Genomic DNA, 15,629 nt, shown 5'->3' with positions numbered 1-15,629 from the left:
TTTCACTGCCATGTCATTAATAGATGCTTGACTTGCCAGCAAGCCCCACAGTTTGGGATTTTTAAGCCTCACAGTCATGGTCTTAAACTAAATTACAAAACCATTAGGCCTCAGCCAAATCTGAGTTCCTTCAACACCACCAGGCTGGTTTGAATTTTTCTCAACTTGAGGTCGTAGTCTACAACTAATTCAAAACACATTGTGGAGGTCAACAAACCTGTCCCTGCCTCTCCCTCTTGTCTTTTTCCTCAAGGTAAGTTCTCAGACCTGATCATCTTCAGATCTTTCTACAGATAAAGAAGAGGAACAGCCACTTTTGGGGTACTGAGTCATTTTCACCTGCATTTTAGGGTAAGGTGGCTGGCATCCTACAAGGAGAATTTATTTCTGCACAACCAGATGGGACTAGCAAACAAAGCATCGACCAAACACCACTCTGCTCTCTGCCACAATCCACTGACCTTCCCGAGCCTCTGTTGGCCCAATTCTAAGGAAATTATCTGACTTCCAACAGTTCCTTCATTTATATGAGGAAAGGGAAAATTATCCCTTCGTTCTGCTTTTCCAGGGTTTCCCTGCCTCACACTGGAACGAGGAAAAGCTCCACCTGGGCTCAAGAAAAAAAAGATGGGGAGCATCTTTGATCCCCTTTGAAATTTCCACAGAAGGATTTAATTTAATTTTCCAGGCTTCTTTGCCTTTCTCCTGCAATAATGGCTGATATCATTTAGTGCAAAGCACAACGACAGCCATTAAAAATGGTTATTAGTCTGGAACTGCCTTCTTAATAGGAAACACACATGCCACACTCTGGGAGTTCAATGTTTTTTAATAGACTTGGAGGTAAATGCCACTGTGACCCTTCCTTTTCAGCAGGGAGGGAGAGAGAGAAAGAGGAATACGTTCCTTGGGCTGAGATTTTGCCCTTAGGCAGAGCCTTGGGCGGGAGGTGGAGCAGCTCCACGGCTGCCCTGGGGAGGGACAGAGGCTCTGAACGCTCCTGGGAGGATGTGCAGCTCTGCTGCAGGGGAGGAGGATGCATTAGCGCTCCAGCATCCCTGCTCAGCTGGTGCCGAGCAGCAGAGCCATGGCTCAGCAGACTGACAGCCTTCTCCTCCCTCTCCTGCCTCCTCCTTCCCCCAGGCACAGCGGGACCTTTGCAGGGCCGGGGTGCCCTTCAAGGTGACCCTGGCAAGGCTCAGGCAGACACGGAATCTGCGGGTTCCTGGCATCAGGGCCGAGCCCAGCTCCCCATGCCTGGCCAAGTGCCCTGTCTGGAGCAAGGGATGCTAAAAATTCCTGCCTTGGGGAAGAGTAAATCTGGATTTCCCAACTTTCAGCAGGCTGAAATATCTCAGTGTGATGTGAGACTACACATCAACATTCAGGAGTAACATCAGTAAGAGTTTTCTTTATTTACTTCCCATCTCCTCCCACACCTGAACCTGCTCTTTAAAAGCACAACTTGGGACCTCTTAAATGAAAATAGCAAAAGCACCATCCCCACTGCAGTGTAAGGAGCTGAGGGCTACTAGACCTGATGGAAAGTCTCTAAATCCACAGTTTTCTCTAAATCCAGTGTTTTCAGCTCTTTACTTCACCCAACAAAGACATCCCCCTTCCTCAAAGCCTATTTCACCAACGGGGAATTTGATTTGCACTGTCAGGGAACCTCGGATGCCTATCTGATGTTTGCATTAGGGTTTGTTGTTGTTTTTGCTCCTTTCATCACCTTAGAAAGGCCACACAATGATTGCGTGATGCTGAGACTTTTGACAGATGTAACATATGTGCAACAATATTTATCATTTATTTAGCATGCTGGGTAGAGCGGCTGGCAAGGCTCTGCCATGCCTGACTTAAAGGCTGCTGGCATTTCCATTAGATAAAATCCCATCATGCAGGGGGTTAAGAATTCAGGCATTTCAAATCGCATCAGGCTGAATCATGATTCAAATCAGAAAAGCCAGTTTTTGGTTCACTAAGACAGAGTGGGGCTAGGGGGAGGGTCAGGAGGAGCAGGAATGGATGGCAGGTCACGAATATGTTCTTCTTTTTCAACGGATGACCAGGCTAATGCTGACTGGGTTTTCAAATAACTGGGGGAGAGGGGGGTTCTGCCCAAGTCCGAGGAGCTCTCCCATCCTCGGCGTTTCACGGTGGGATTTCCAAAGGCATCCATCTCCCTGCCTTGCTGCTCCAGCCGGTTTTGGTGGAAGCAGACATAAGCCAGTAGTCATCCTCTTTGAAAAGCCCACTGCAAAGTGTCTGGCAGATGCATTTTAAGGAGCACGTGCCTGCCAGACACGGGAATTCTCCTGCTCCGCGCCGAGGTCCTGCAGCTCTCGGGAGCAGAGAGGAAAATCCCTGCTGATGGAGAGAGGCAGCAAGACCACGACAGCCAGAGCCCCAGGCCGAGCTCAGGAGCTCAACATCCAGATCCTCTGGGCTGTCTCAGTGTCTGTCAGGTGTGATTGACACTTCAGACCCAAAATCAGTGCTCAGTGCAAACATCCTTCCTTAAGCCATCCTTAAAATCAAGATTCAGCTTATGGCTTTAATGGTAATTTCTATTTATTTTCATTCTCAAGGAAATAGAGATTAAAAACCCCACCCAAACAACCAAGGACTGCCAATTTATCCTGACCCTGACTTGCCTGAAGAGCAGTGAGAGGAGGCCTTTAAGTTCTGCCCAGTTGCAGCTCTCCCTGTTCTCACGGAGCAGCAGCATACCGCACATTTCAGAATTAGGGCGAGAGGGAGAGATAAGGCGGTGGGGCTGAGCACATGAAAGGAATGTGCTGGGTGTGGGGAGATGGTGCTGAAAGGAAGAAGAGTTTTATGTGGGCTGGAAAAGGCTCGGGGAGAGCGGGGTTATGGGAGGGGGAGCTGCGTGTGCCAGCGGGAAGGCGCACGCGTGGCAGGAGAACGGGCTGGTTTCCCTGCCAGTCCTGCTTTCCAAGGAATAAAGAGAGGCTGGTAAAAATCCTGAAGTCCAGGATACACTTTTTGGGAGGGGTTTTGGCTTCCAGGTGAAAGGAAGAAGTGCCCTGCAGTGGGAGGGACACAGCCAGGGTGGCTGTCCCCGAGCCCTGCAGACCTGGTTTGGGGAGAAGAGAAGGTTTGGGATTTTTCCCTCTGACCATTCTGCACAAATCCACCTCAAGGTAATATTTATGAAGCCCACTCTTTATTCTGGAGGGCTGTTGTGTTTGTTTGGTTTGAATAGCCCTGGTTTTGGCAGCAGGGCTGAGGAAACCACACATTTTTACAAGATTCCAAAGTGAAAAGAGACCTCGGCGCTGAGCACAAAAGCACACAATGGTGGCAGAGCATTATTTGCTGAGTAAATCCAGAAAAAAGCCCAGGAAATATGAAAATACAGCAACACAGAATCTGCAAATTCTGATCTTTAGCCTGGGCTCTGCTGTCTGTGGATGAGGTGACCTTTGGTGAGCCACTCCACGTCTTCGTGCCACTCTTGCTCTCCTCAGACCTTGGGTTTGCTTCCCCCGATTCTAACTCTGGGCTCTGAGCCCACAGCACTGGGTCTGCTGCACTCCTGACCTTTGTGGGCACTCACAGCTGCTCCTGGAGCACCAAGAAATGTCTGCATTCAATATTTCACCTCAGCCCACAGCGCTCCCTGACCAAAGAGGAGATGGAGATAATCGGAATATTAGAGGCTGATATTATTCCTGTTAAAATTCCTGGGTGGGAGTAAATAAATATTAGCCCTCAGCCTAGAAAACAGCCTGTCTGATTTAATTTTTGCTGGTTTAGATATTAAAATTCAGGCCTGGGTATCAGGTGTGGGAGCAGGGAGTCGCTCCTTTGTCTCGGATAAAAGCGACTCTCCTGATTTTACACCACTGCAGCATCCGAGGCTTTGTTCCAGAGAGCCTCACGTAGATCCCTGCCGGTGATAAACCGGGAAGGAATGACCTAAAAGTGGTTCTTTTCTTTTTAATATCTATTGAAATGCTGGTTTTGTACCTGCCAGCCCTTCTGCTAGGGGTTTGCTCCTCCAGCAGCAGCAGCAGCCTCACTACAAAGAGCTTGCACCAAAGCCTCCCATTTTCCTAACAAAAGCAGCACATGAACCCCCTCTACAAATGGTGGGGAGCATTTTCCTAAAATCAATCAGCCTCTATTATTCACTTGAAGCCCAATCTCATTGTCTACTTCTTCCTCCGGAGGCCGATTTCTGCCAGGTAGAAAATTAAGTTTCCTCCACTTTTCTTCCCCACACAATTTTTCAGTGTTTCAGCACCGTTGTTCGGTGTGGGAAAGCGACTTCCTGTCTCAATAAACAAGTGCACACAAGGCTTTTCTGGACACATAATGGGCTCTTTTTTTTTTTTTTCTTTTTTTTTTTTTTCCCCCTTTTTTTTTCTTTCTTCTTTTTTTTTTTTTTTTTTTATTTTATACAAAAATCATTCCACACTTAACACATCAATGAAGCCACTTAAGCTCTACTGCGTCTGAATTAAAGGGGGAATTGTGTGATCAAAGAGTGTGAAGGAACCACACATGGAGTTCTTCAGACACTTTACTTTTGTTACATTTGATACATAACAAACCCAATAAATATGCTTATCCCAGTAGCCCATTTCATTATCTCATATCCTTATGTTTAAGAGCATTTCCTTCAAGAGCTGCTCTTTCTCCTTTGTTTTTTAAGCATCATAGTTTTGAGGCGGTTTATTTTAAATGAAGATGCTAAAAAGAGAGAGAAAAAAGAATGTTTTTTGGCTCTTTATTTCCTCTAGGTGTGCTCAAACAAGACCAAAAATCCATCTCAGCTGAATTTTTTTGCCTGGATGTATTTATTCATACAAGAAAACAGCCACAAGTGCATTAACCTCAGTTATTAGACACAAGATTTGCACGAGGAAGGTTTCCTAAAATTCTTCACAATAATTCTCCACAAATTCATCCCTTTCCTTCCATCATAGACTGAACCACTTGGAAAAATATCGATTTTGTGTACACTGATGCTTTCAGTGCTGAGAATAATTCCATGTTTGCAGCTGAATTATTAAAAATAATGAAGATTGAAGCCTGCCCATTTTTTTATCCTGTTGTTTCACATGGAAGTGGCCAATTTGTCCAGACAGAAAAGAAACTGCAGGGTCTGATTTTGGGGGAATTGCTGATGTTTGTAGCCAGGAGTGACATGTGGCTGGTCAAAGAGCTGTCAGACCTGAGCCAAAATGGGACCTTGTTCAATGAGCTGGAGGTTTGGGGGGTGATTTTTGGCCAGATGGACAAATCCACTGGTCCTGCGAGGAATCTGTATTTCCAGAAGGAATTTCAACAGGATTTCTGCTGGAAATCGCATGCCCAGGACTATATTTAATCCAGTCTACCACAAATAACCATGGCAAAAGCATCCACCAAAGCTCCAGGATAACTTATCTGGGAGGAAATGACAGGTGCTTTTAGCAGAGTTGCTCATTAAAAGGCATTTCAAAACGTAATTTTTAAAATTGCCTTTGTATCTTTTTGTTTTTCCCAGCTTCCCCTCCACTTTCCCCAAGGGGTCCTGACAGAAATGCTCAAGACAGGAGGTTTTATATCCCCTGCAATGGTGAGATCAGCCCCTGTTTGCTGCCACACACAAACTCCTTTTTCTTTTTAAAAAACTGAAGAAGAAAATGATCCTGCCCTAAAATCGTGGACTGAATTGAACAAATCCAAATGCTTCTCACGTGCAGCAAAGGCAGTGGGGGGAAAAAAAGCACCTGAACCACCAGAAAAACAACCAAAAAAACCCCTAATAAAATATATTTTCTGCTCTGTTTAATTCCTATCAGTAAATATCTTTACAAATATGCTTTTGTGATGAGCACAGCCTGGTTGGAGCTGCCTTTGTTTCGAGGCTTCCCAAATCAAAACAAGCAAACAAAACAACCCCCTGCCAGCAGGAACGGGGCTCCACTCACTCCTAAGTAGGGCACATCCCTCTCCCCATCCCAGCCCATCCTCATCAGCACCCAGCCAAGCCCAGCCGAGGTAAAAATTGCAAAATTTGACCTCAGCCATGAGCTAGAAATTCTTTTTATATCTCAGAGACCTCCAACTCTCCAGCAACGGAGCCCTGACCACAAATTTAACAATGTTTATCCATGAAACAGCTCCTGAAATCATGGGAGTCTGTGACAGCATCTAAAAGGGGTGGGAAATGATTTCAACACTCGTGGTTGAGGAGGAAAATCTGGAAAAAAAGCCCAAAGAGAACCAAGAATTTCAAAAGTTAGAAGGCAATGGGGAGTTTTGGGTATTGCTTTCCCAACCTCATCCTTTACGGACTCAGGATGGGCACCTGACACTCTGGGATTGCTTCAGGTCACAATTCCACACCAATATTTCATTTAATTCCTGCCAAGAAAGTGCCTGATGAGGAGGGAGAAGAGAATCAAACCCAGCAGCCTGGCTGCTACCAAAAATTAATGCTAAAATATCAACCCAAAGTGCCACGCTCATCCTTTGATTGTGGTGCACAGGGAAACCTTAATTTATAATAGTGGGATCCAAATATACAGGAAATTTTCTACATTTCTCCTCCTATTGTTGCTTTTTTCTCAATGCAAATCCATTCTGGTCATTAAATCAAGAATTGAAGAAGTTTTTAGCAGCAGCTGGGTGTTAAAATCCTGCTCTAACTCCCTTAAGCTGCATCCCCTTTATTGGTGGTGGGGAATATCTGCCCCACTCACTTCCATTCCTAAAATTATCTGCTTGAAACAAATAGGAAGAACAGAAAAACATTCAAAGAATTTTTATAATGTCCTTTTTTTTTCTCCCCACAACTGAAAGCCTCATGAAATTTTGGATTTCTGCCTCATTTTCTGAGCAGAAGCTTTTAAAGGTGACTGACCTGGGTGTGGTTCTAATCGTTTTTTGCTCCTGAGAAGAAATGTTTTGGGGAAAATGAAAAGAGAAATAATCAATTAATAGCATTTAAAACAGCCTGATTGCAAGAATTTGAGGGAAAAGGTGGAAAGGCTGCAAAATTTGCCTGAAATCTTTGCCAAAACACTTAACTGGTAATGAAACAAAGCAGCATTTGGGTTTTTTTTTACAGATTTAATTGAGAAAAGAGACCTGAAAAACCCACTGATGCTTCCCCAAATGACTGCAGACATTTAGTCTGGCAACACATTGTACCTAATGATTAAACCAATTCCCCAACCAGAAATTTTTAATCTTGATGGAAATTGGGAAGCAAATTTCAAAAAGGAAGAAGTGGATTTTTGAATGGGGTGACTTGGTTTTTCCTGCTGTATGAAATAAAGTTTCCCTCATTGCCTTAATTCAATTAAACTTAAAACCTGCCCTGGGAGAAGCCTGAAAAAATTAGAAATTGGTCTTAATGTGTAAATTAAGTTATTTCTATGGATTTAACAATCCCCAAAAAATCTACCAGGTGGACAAAAATGATCCTCCACTGGTTTTGATGTGGAAGTGAAGATTTATTTCAGCTTTTAAATTTGAAAAGTGTAGCCTGGAAATTTCACATTTTCCCTTGACAGTTTACAATGGATCATTTGAGTCCCTGAGTCCAAAATCGTTAATTTTTTTTGAGCTGTAGCCACCTCTTCTCATACAGGAAAAATATCATCAGGAATTAGGGAAGCGCCTTTCACTAGCATTTCCTAATTCCAGATATTTTTAGGCCACTGAAGGAGATGTTAATCCTGCAATCAGAATAGAAATAAACTGGTTTTCACTGTAATTCTTGGCAGAAAGGGAGTTCCAGCAGCCTCTTTTGCTCCAATATTCCATGAAAATCCTCCCCACCAACCTCAGCACAAAAAAATAAAGGACAACTCCAAGCCAGGCTGGACTAAGGGAAATCAGGTCCAGGGTTAATTTATTGGTTTGGAGTGAGCAGAAACCTTAGGGACACACACAGTGTCCCCTTCCCTAAAGGAAAATTATTCCATATTGGGAATAAATTTCTCAGAGATCACTGGCACAGCCATCCCATGGCAGTGGCTGAAAATCAGACCTAAAATCTGGAGGTCATAATGAGATTAAAAAGAGTTGCACCTCAGAGAGGAATAGTGAAAGCAGATAAAAATTCAGTTTTTTTAATCTGAGGAGAATAATCCCAACCAGATCCTGGATTGCCACAGCTGAGATATTTTAGTATCATTCAGCAAAAAAGCCACTGTCACCACACTGTCCTTCATCCCTCAAGTCTCCAACTACATTTTCCAAGTGCTTTACACTGCATTTTAACTGATTTAAAAGAAAATAATGAAAAATGGGTGGTTTCAGTGCCTCCAGTGAAAGATGTTGGCTGTTAGCACTGAAACAAGACTGAGAAAAGGTGGATCTGGACCTTAACCTTCAGTGGAGCTCCTGAAAGCAGCAATTCTGTGTGAAAAAGAGCCCAGAAATGTATATTTTATATAACATGGAGCAAGGAGCACCTTCCTCTCGCTGTTCCACAAGTGCCTCTCACTCCCAGCACAGCCTGGGTCACTGCAAGGGAAGATTTGCAGCCCAGGATATAAGTCATGATGAGCTAAAGTGGGAATCTGAGCCATGGCATTTTAATTTCAGACATATTCAAAGGCAGGAGAGTCACTCTGTTCTGCCTGAACTTTAGATAAGCACACGCTGTGCCATGGTTCTGCTTTCCTCACAGCATTCCTCAAATTTTCACTGCAGTAGGAGGAAAGAGAGAGGGAGAAAAAAAAAAAAAAAAAGAAAAAGAAAACAAGGGGCAGAGACAGAGAAAGGGAAGAAATTTGGTTTCCAGGTGTTTTATTGTGTGGATTCAATCAAACCTCAAACAGACAAAGCTCCTCCAAGACCTCACAGAGCCTTTCTCACCTTCCAGAGGAAACTTTTGGAGGCTTTTCCTGGGCTTCTCTCCCACCACAACAGGACAGGGCTTTTCCTGAGCTCCAGAGAAGGAAACTCTTTGACTTCCACTTTGGAGGGCGAGGGGTGACTCCAAACCCTGGTGTGATTTAAAAACTTGGTGTTGGAGAATCAGCAATTCCCCATGAGCCAGGGCACAGAGCTGAAAGAGTTGCTGAAACACTTTCAGCAGAGTTTCCTGAGTGAGGTTCCTCATTTTTTTCTGCTGCTCTGAGGGTCTTTCATACCCTGACCATGTCCAAATACATTTCCATCCACCCAGCTGAAGCTTTAGTCGCTGCATTTTTCGGTGTTGGGATCAGAACACGGGGTTAAAAATGCTCAAAGCTCAGTCCTGATCTATCACCAGCTCAGGTAGCAGAAATATAACTAAAAAATAAGAGGCTGGAAAGACAGTAAGATAAATGATACACACATCAATAGACAGAAGCAATTAATTAGATATAGCTGAAAGATGTTCAGTCCTTTCTCAAGTAAAACAAATACCAACTCCCAGGATTTGGTTTTTCCCTTGTATTGTGAGATTCGATCAATTAATCTTAGTTAGAATGCCTCTTTTTAAGAAAATCAATCAGCACTTTAATTTTTGAGCAAGTTCATTCCTTCCTTTGCTAATTCCCACGTAGCCTTTTCTCCTCCTGGAAGTTCATTTTCGAGCTGGCATTTTGGCTCCCATTTTGTTTCCCAGCAAAGACCCCGAGCCAGACAATAACAGCCAAACCTATTCCTTTCTTACCAGATAACACTCATGTCTTGTTACAGAATTCTCAGGCTGTAAATCAACTTGAAAAGCTAATTTAAGGATATTCACTTGCACTATTCAGGGCTGTATAAACATTCCAAATTCCAATTTTTCATCGAGACATATGCGAGCATTTAAAAGGGGCTTTAAAGAGCCATTTTGCAGCTGAAGGGAGAAGATCGAGCTCCAGCGTTTTATTTCTTTTCCTCCAACGAGGTTATCATGTAATATTAATACACAAGGAAAAAAAAAAATAAAAAAATAAAGTATTTCCAGTGCCTCTGTGTATTTATGAGGTCCTAAGGGATGGCAGAGTTCCTTTAGCCCAGAGGAAGGCTGGAGGAAACTGCAGGAATGAGAGCGACTGTTGAAACATCAAATACGCAACAGAATTTGTTCGTCCGGCGCGATTTCTTGCCCCGGTGCTGTGGTGTTGGTTTTCACTGTATCTGCTGGTTTAATTGTTTCTGCCTGTTCAGTCCTTTGTCTGCCCAAACCCCCTCGCCTTAGGGAAATTTCAGAATCAAAAGGTAGGACGGGGTTTGGGCAGGAAATGAACGCTGGTGGCGCGGCGGAATGAAAGGAGAAAGTTCAGGAGTGGCTCGAGGAATGGGTGGATTCATATAAATTTTAGGGCATCTCTCTCTCCCTCTGCTCTTTTTGTGGTTGTTGTTGGGGGTTTTTTGGTTGGTTTTGTCGTTACTAACCCAAATAAACCCCACAAACCCTGGGTTTGTGACTCTGGAATGAAAGGAGAAAGTTCAGGAGTGGCTCGAGGAATGGGTGGATTCATACAAATTTTAGGGCATCTCCCTCTCCCTCTGCTCTTTTTCTTGTTGTTGTTGTTGGGTTTTGGGGGGAAATTTGGTTGGTTTTGTTGTCACTTCTCCAATAAACCCCACAAACCCTGGCTCTGTGGCTCGACCCCGCTGATGGAAAGCTCTGCCTCTGCTTTGGTGCTATCCCAACCTTTCCTGCTCCCCGTGGATCCCTTCCCCATGTGGGAGGTTGTGGACACAGAAAGAGGGAGAGGGAGCAAGACTCAGGTTTCTATTTTGGGTGGGGAAGAGCAGAGTGAGCTCCCAAAGTTCCTGGAGCAGCTCCCATGGCACGCTCCAGGAAAACAAACAGAGCTGGCATCAGGATCTGGGCAAGGAATTTTCCTTTTCCCCCTTTTTTTTTTAAGTGCACTCCATTCTCCCTGCCTCTGCTGTCTCTCCCTTTCCCATTTTTCTTCCTCTGATCTCTTTGGACAAAAGATTCCACAATCAGAGATGCAGACACCAAGCGAGGAGGAGATGTACTTAAAATGCCACATGGCCAATAAAACCAATTTTATAGCAGATCTCACCTTTAACAAGCAAATTGACCACTGTAAGAAGAAAAATGGCCCAAAATCCTGGAATAAAACAGCTCCCACCACCTCAACCTTCAACTGCAGCTATTTAAACAATTCTCTGAAATATACCCAGATTTAAAAAAAAAATAATTTTTTAAAAAATCACAATACTGGGAGTTTCAGTGCTCACCAACCAAAAGGTATGAGGCCACAGATTTCAGGAATTAATTTGGGTTAATTCAGATGGCAGAGATGAGGTAGGCAAAATAACAAGCAATTACCTTTTCCTGCCTTTGAAGAACAATGAATTTGGGAACTGGTCCAACTTTAGGAAGAGTGATTACAGATTTTTCTGCTCAGAGAAACCTCTCCCTCCTCAAGACATACAACACGTGTGTACATATGTACTTTTTATGGCCATCCACTTATCTGTATTCCATAACACTTGAAGGATTAATTAAAGATAAAATTCAATTATTTATTACATACCCTGCTAATTATTTTTGAAGCTCCATAAAGAGAGCAGGAAAAGCTGTCCAACACAAGCCATAATTAAGCAGAAAGGCAGCATTTGTGTGGTCACTTGGCAAATCCAACATGCAAAACGTTTATCATTTAACCATTTCCTTTATATTGTGCACTGGGCTAGAAGGGTTTGAAAGCTGGGCAGAATGACAAATTCGACTTAAATCTAATTTTGAGGAGGGAATATCTATTTCGACGAGTTTCGACAATCACTTTAGTGGATAATAAGCAACGTTAAATAAAACATGTAGCTAAATAGGCATTAAAGGCCTTTTTACATACTTGGAAGAAAAGAAAACAGTTTTTTTCTCTTTTTTTTTCCCTCTTTTTTTTTTTTTTTTTTTATTTTATGCTGCAGACTGCAGGCATTTTGGTCTATCTCTGTCAAGTGCAATTCTTTCTTGATGAATGACAAGGTACGATAATAGGCTGCCGTTACCAGGGCAACCAGACAGCAGAGCTGTGTGCCTTGAATTTTGTCATCTGAAAATGAAACCAGAAGCAAAAGAAAAGCTGAGAATCGAGCGACAGATTAACTCTGAGAGGGGGGGGACTGTCGGGGGGAGAGAGAGCACAGGAGGAGGAGGAGGAGGAGGAGGAGGAGGAGGAAGGAGAGAGCAAGGAGGGGGAGAGGGGGGCTGCATTACAAGCAATTAAAATTACTGTAATCTCTGCTCGCTGTGTGTGTCTGGCTTGCAGTTGCAGCTATCATTTGTCAATAAGCTCCCAGCCCTGTTTTCCCCACAGCTCTCTTTGTTCCAGAAATGTCGAGGGGGGAAAAAAAAAAATAAATAAAAAAAAAAATAAATAAAGCTTTAAGAAGTACATTTCTGGGCACTCACCTTTCCAGGAGGTGGATCTGCAGCGTTGCTCCCAGCAGCTCTCCCAGTTCCTCCCAGTCCCACCCAGCCCCTGAGAGGCTGCAGATGGCAGCTGAGGGTGGGGATGCAACACTCATTTCTGGGCACAAGAATTCCCCAAGGATTCACCCCATGGCTTCACCTGGGCCTGGGAAAATCTCTTTGGATCACGGCCAACCCCACAGGAATTGGTTTTGTCTCACAGGGATAAAGTTGGGGACATTGAGCCAAAGGTTGAAAGCAGAACATCTCGAGAGGGACCAGCTCACCAACTCCAGCCTGGGATCACATTTAAACACCAGGATGGCTGGATCTGGGCTTGGGCTTTGTGGAGATGAGCTAAAACTGTCTCCTTTGTGCCCATAAATTCGAATCAGATGGAATCAACACACATGCAAGCCTTGGGTTTATAAAATGTGCCCAAAATGCAAAGCTTAAGCTGTAGGTGCACGGTGTAAATGGCTTCACAAACTCAAAATATTCCCAGCTGAGCCAAAAACTCAGCCTGCCCAAGCCCCAGGAACTAAACCTGTAGCAAATTTCCTCAGCCCTGTAACCTGAGACCTCACAATATTCGTGTTTCACCCTCTTCCATTCCCTCCAGAGATTTTTACGGACGTGTTCTCTCCCTAACCTCCTGGGTTCGCAGATTAAACCTCACTCCTGCAGTTTTGTGGAAGAGCTGTTGATAAAATAAACCTCCTGTAATTTCTCTGCAGTCCCTCAGGCAAAACTCCCCGTGCTCCTTGCGCAGTGTGGGTGAATCATTAGGCTCCCATACCTCAGAAATTGGCATTTCTGCCAAGTTTGAAGATGAGGAAACCGCCACAGAGAAAAAGCTGCCTGAGTCAGACCCTTTGAAGAGTCCATGGGACTCTTTTCTCCTACTTCAGTTTGGACCAGGCTTTAACAGCACTTGAAAAAAGGACTTTGGATTCCTGGCTCACAACTTCATGTCTCATTAGGCCAAACTTCTTCCCAACGAGCTTTCTCAGAAAACACTGATTTAAAATGTAGTTAATTCAATTAAAAGAGAATGCAAAGCAATAAATGTTGCCTAACCAAAATTACTCCACCTTTGCACAGGAAAATTATACTCTGAGCGTGTCAGTCATAGAGATGACATGTTCTGGAAATAAAAATTCATAACCTATGCATGTTTTTACACGGCCAAGTCAGCTACCTGATTTCTAAGGTATCTAAAGGAAGTGATCATCCCTCGTTTTTCTCCATGCTTTAAATGGGTTATAAAAGAATGACTTAATTTTTTGGCATCTTGACCACCTTTGAATATTTTCCATGGAAGAAATGAAGTGATTTTTCTCAATATCATCACTTGTGTGATGGGCTTTTTTGCCGTGGCAAGCCCAGGACGTTTGAGTTGTGCAGATTTATTTTTGCCTGCCTGTGTGTGCGTGGCACCGAGGAGAGGAACCCCTGCTAGCTCTGGCAGCAGCAGCTTCGTTCCACGTGGGCTAATTAGCACTGGGTGTTTTGGGAGGGAATGTGGAATTTCATACCCTTACACCAAGTTTTGGAGCTGGGTCAATGTCATCTCCATGTTCCAGCTGAGCTCCTGCACAGGTATCAGGAAGCCAACACTTTGATTTTTGGGGTTGAAGGAATGATCTGGCTGCTCCTCCAGTCTCCATCCAAGCAAGTGGTCACCAGGGAAATTACAAACTTGTCTTTAATGCAAGCTGATTCCAAACCCTTCATTTCAAAGCTGGCTTATTCCTTCTTTTCCATTCAGTTTTTGAAAGGCAACAGGAATCTGCACTAGAATTTGTCACCAGCTGCATTTGCAATATGTGTTACTCCTGATGATCTGGTAACCCCCAAATTGGTTTTGTCCAAAGCAAAAAGGTTTCTTTTTATTAAGGGTTTTTTTAAATTTCCTTTTTCTATTATTTCCATTTTTTTTTTTCCTATTTCCCTCTTGTATCCTTTCTGCATTCTCCTCTTTGTGCATTGTGAGAAAGGAAGAAAATGAGTTCTGCTTTATTTGAGTTACTAATTCCCACAAATCAGGGGAATTGATAACACATTAAACTGCAGCCTTTCTCCAGCTACCACACATCAATTCTATTTTTTTCCCCCCATCATGTAGCACAGGTGTCTTTCACTATTTGGGAAGTCTCATGGCAGAACCATAAAAACCATTTGAGAAATGCTTCTTGAAACCTTGGGAAATGCTCCTTCAAACCTCAGGCAGTTCCACCTGTTTTGGTCAAATAAAAGCAATGTTTAAAAAAAAATATTATTTACATATTAATAATTTTGATTAATTCTACACTGTTTTTCTCATAGTTGAGTGAGTGTAGAGCACAGCCACCATGATTATTTTCAATTTAGGACTGAATTAAGGCCTCAGAGTTGTCTTAACCCACTAGACCATCCTGCTTTTTTAATCTTCCCTCCGTGCACCTCTGTGTTAACTCAAGCTGAGGCTGAATTATGGCTCCTTCTTATCCCTGATAAGCAGAGGGAGCTGCAGCAGAGCAAAAGCTGGGGTTTACTCAGCCTTGTGCATCCATCAGCAGCGTGTCAGGCAGTTTCCACTCCTGGAATCCTTATGAACAGTGGTGATGGAAGAGGCCCCTGGAAAAGAGCGGGGTTTTCAAACCCCTCCACGGAGAGGTGACAGCTCAACAAATCACCTTTGGATTTGTGAGCTCAGCAGATTGTTCCTGGAAGCTGTTGAGAGAAAATAAATATGGAAAACCACAATGTCATTTCTAAGAGTCGCTTTTCAGAGCCTGACCACATTTTAAGTATCTGCTAAGTGATGTCCTTTCTCCTCCCCTGCTCCCGGCCAAAACCAATGTTGTATCAATCTCCCGACAAAGACAAGCTTGACTCTGGGGTTCCAGACACCAAAACAAATACCACCTACAGCCCTCGTGAGTCACACAACCCATGTGATTTAAAACAAAAATAAAATAAATTAAAAAAAAAAATAATTAAAGCAAGAAAAACTCAATTCTTAATCTGAGAGACTCACAAAAAGGAAATAACTCAGCAAGGCTTTCCTCTTTGTGAATGACTCGGTGTTTGAGGGAGAGGGGATAAGTTATAAATGCGAAATAACACAACACATCTTTATATAAGAAATGGATTTTGTAGCTATATATATATTTTATATATATATATAATATATTATATATATTTTATATAATAAATGAATTTTGCAGCTATATATATTTTGTATATATACACTATATATTGTATATATGATATAATAAATGAATTTTGTAACTAT

This window comes from Poecile atricapillus, chromosome 25 (genome assembly GCF_030490865.1).
Source record: "Poecile atricapillus isolate bPoeAtr1 chromosome 25, bPoeAtr1.hap1, whole genome shotgun sequence".
In the NCBI taxonomy this organism is placed as follows: Eukaryota; Metazoa; Chordata; class Aves; order Passeriformes; family Paridae; genus Poecile; species Poecile atricapillus.
Note: the sequence above shows the minus strand (reverse complement) of the source record.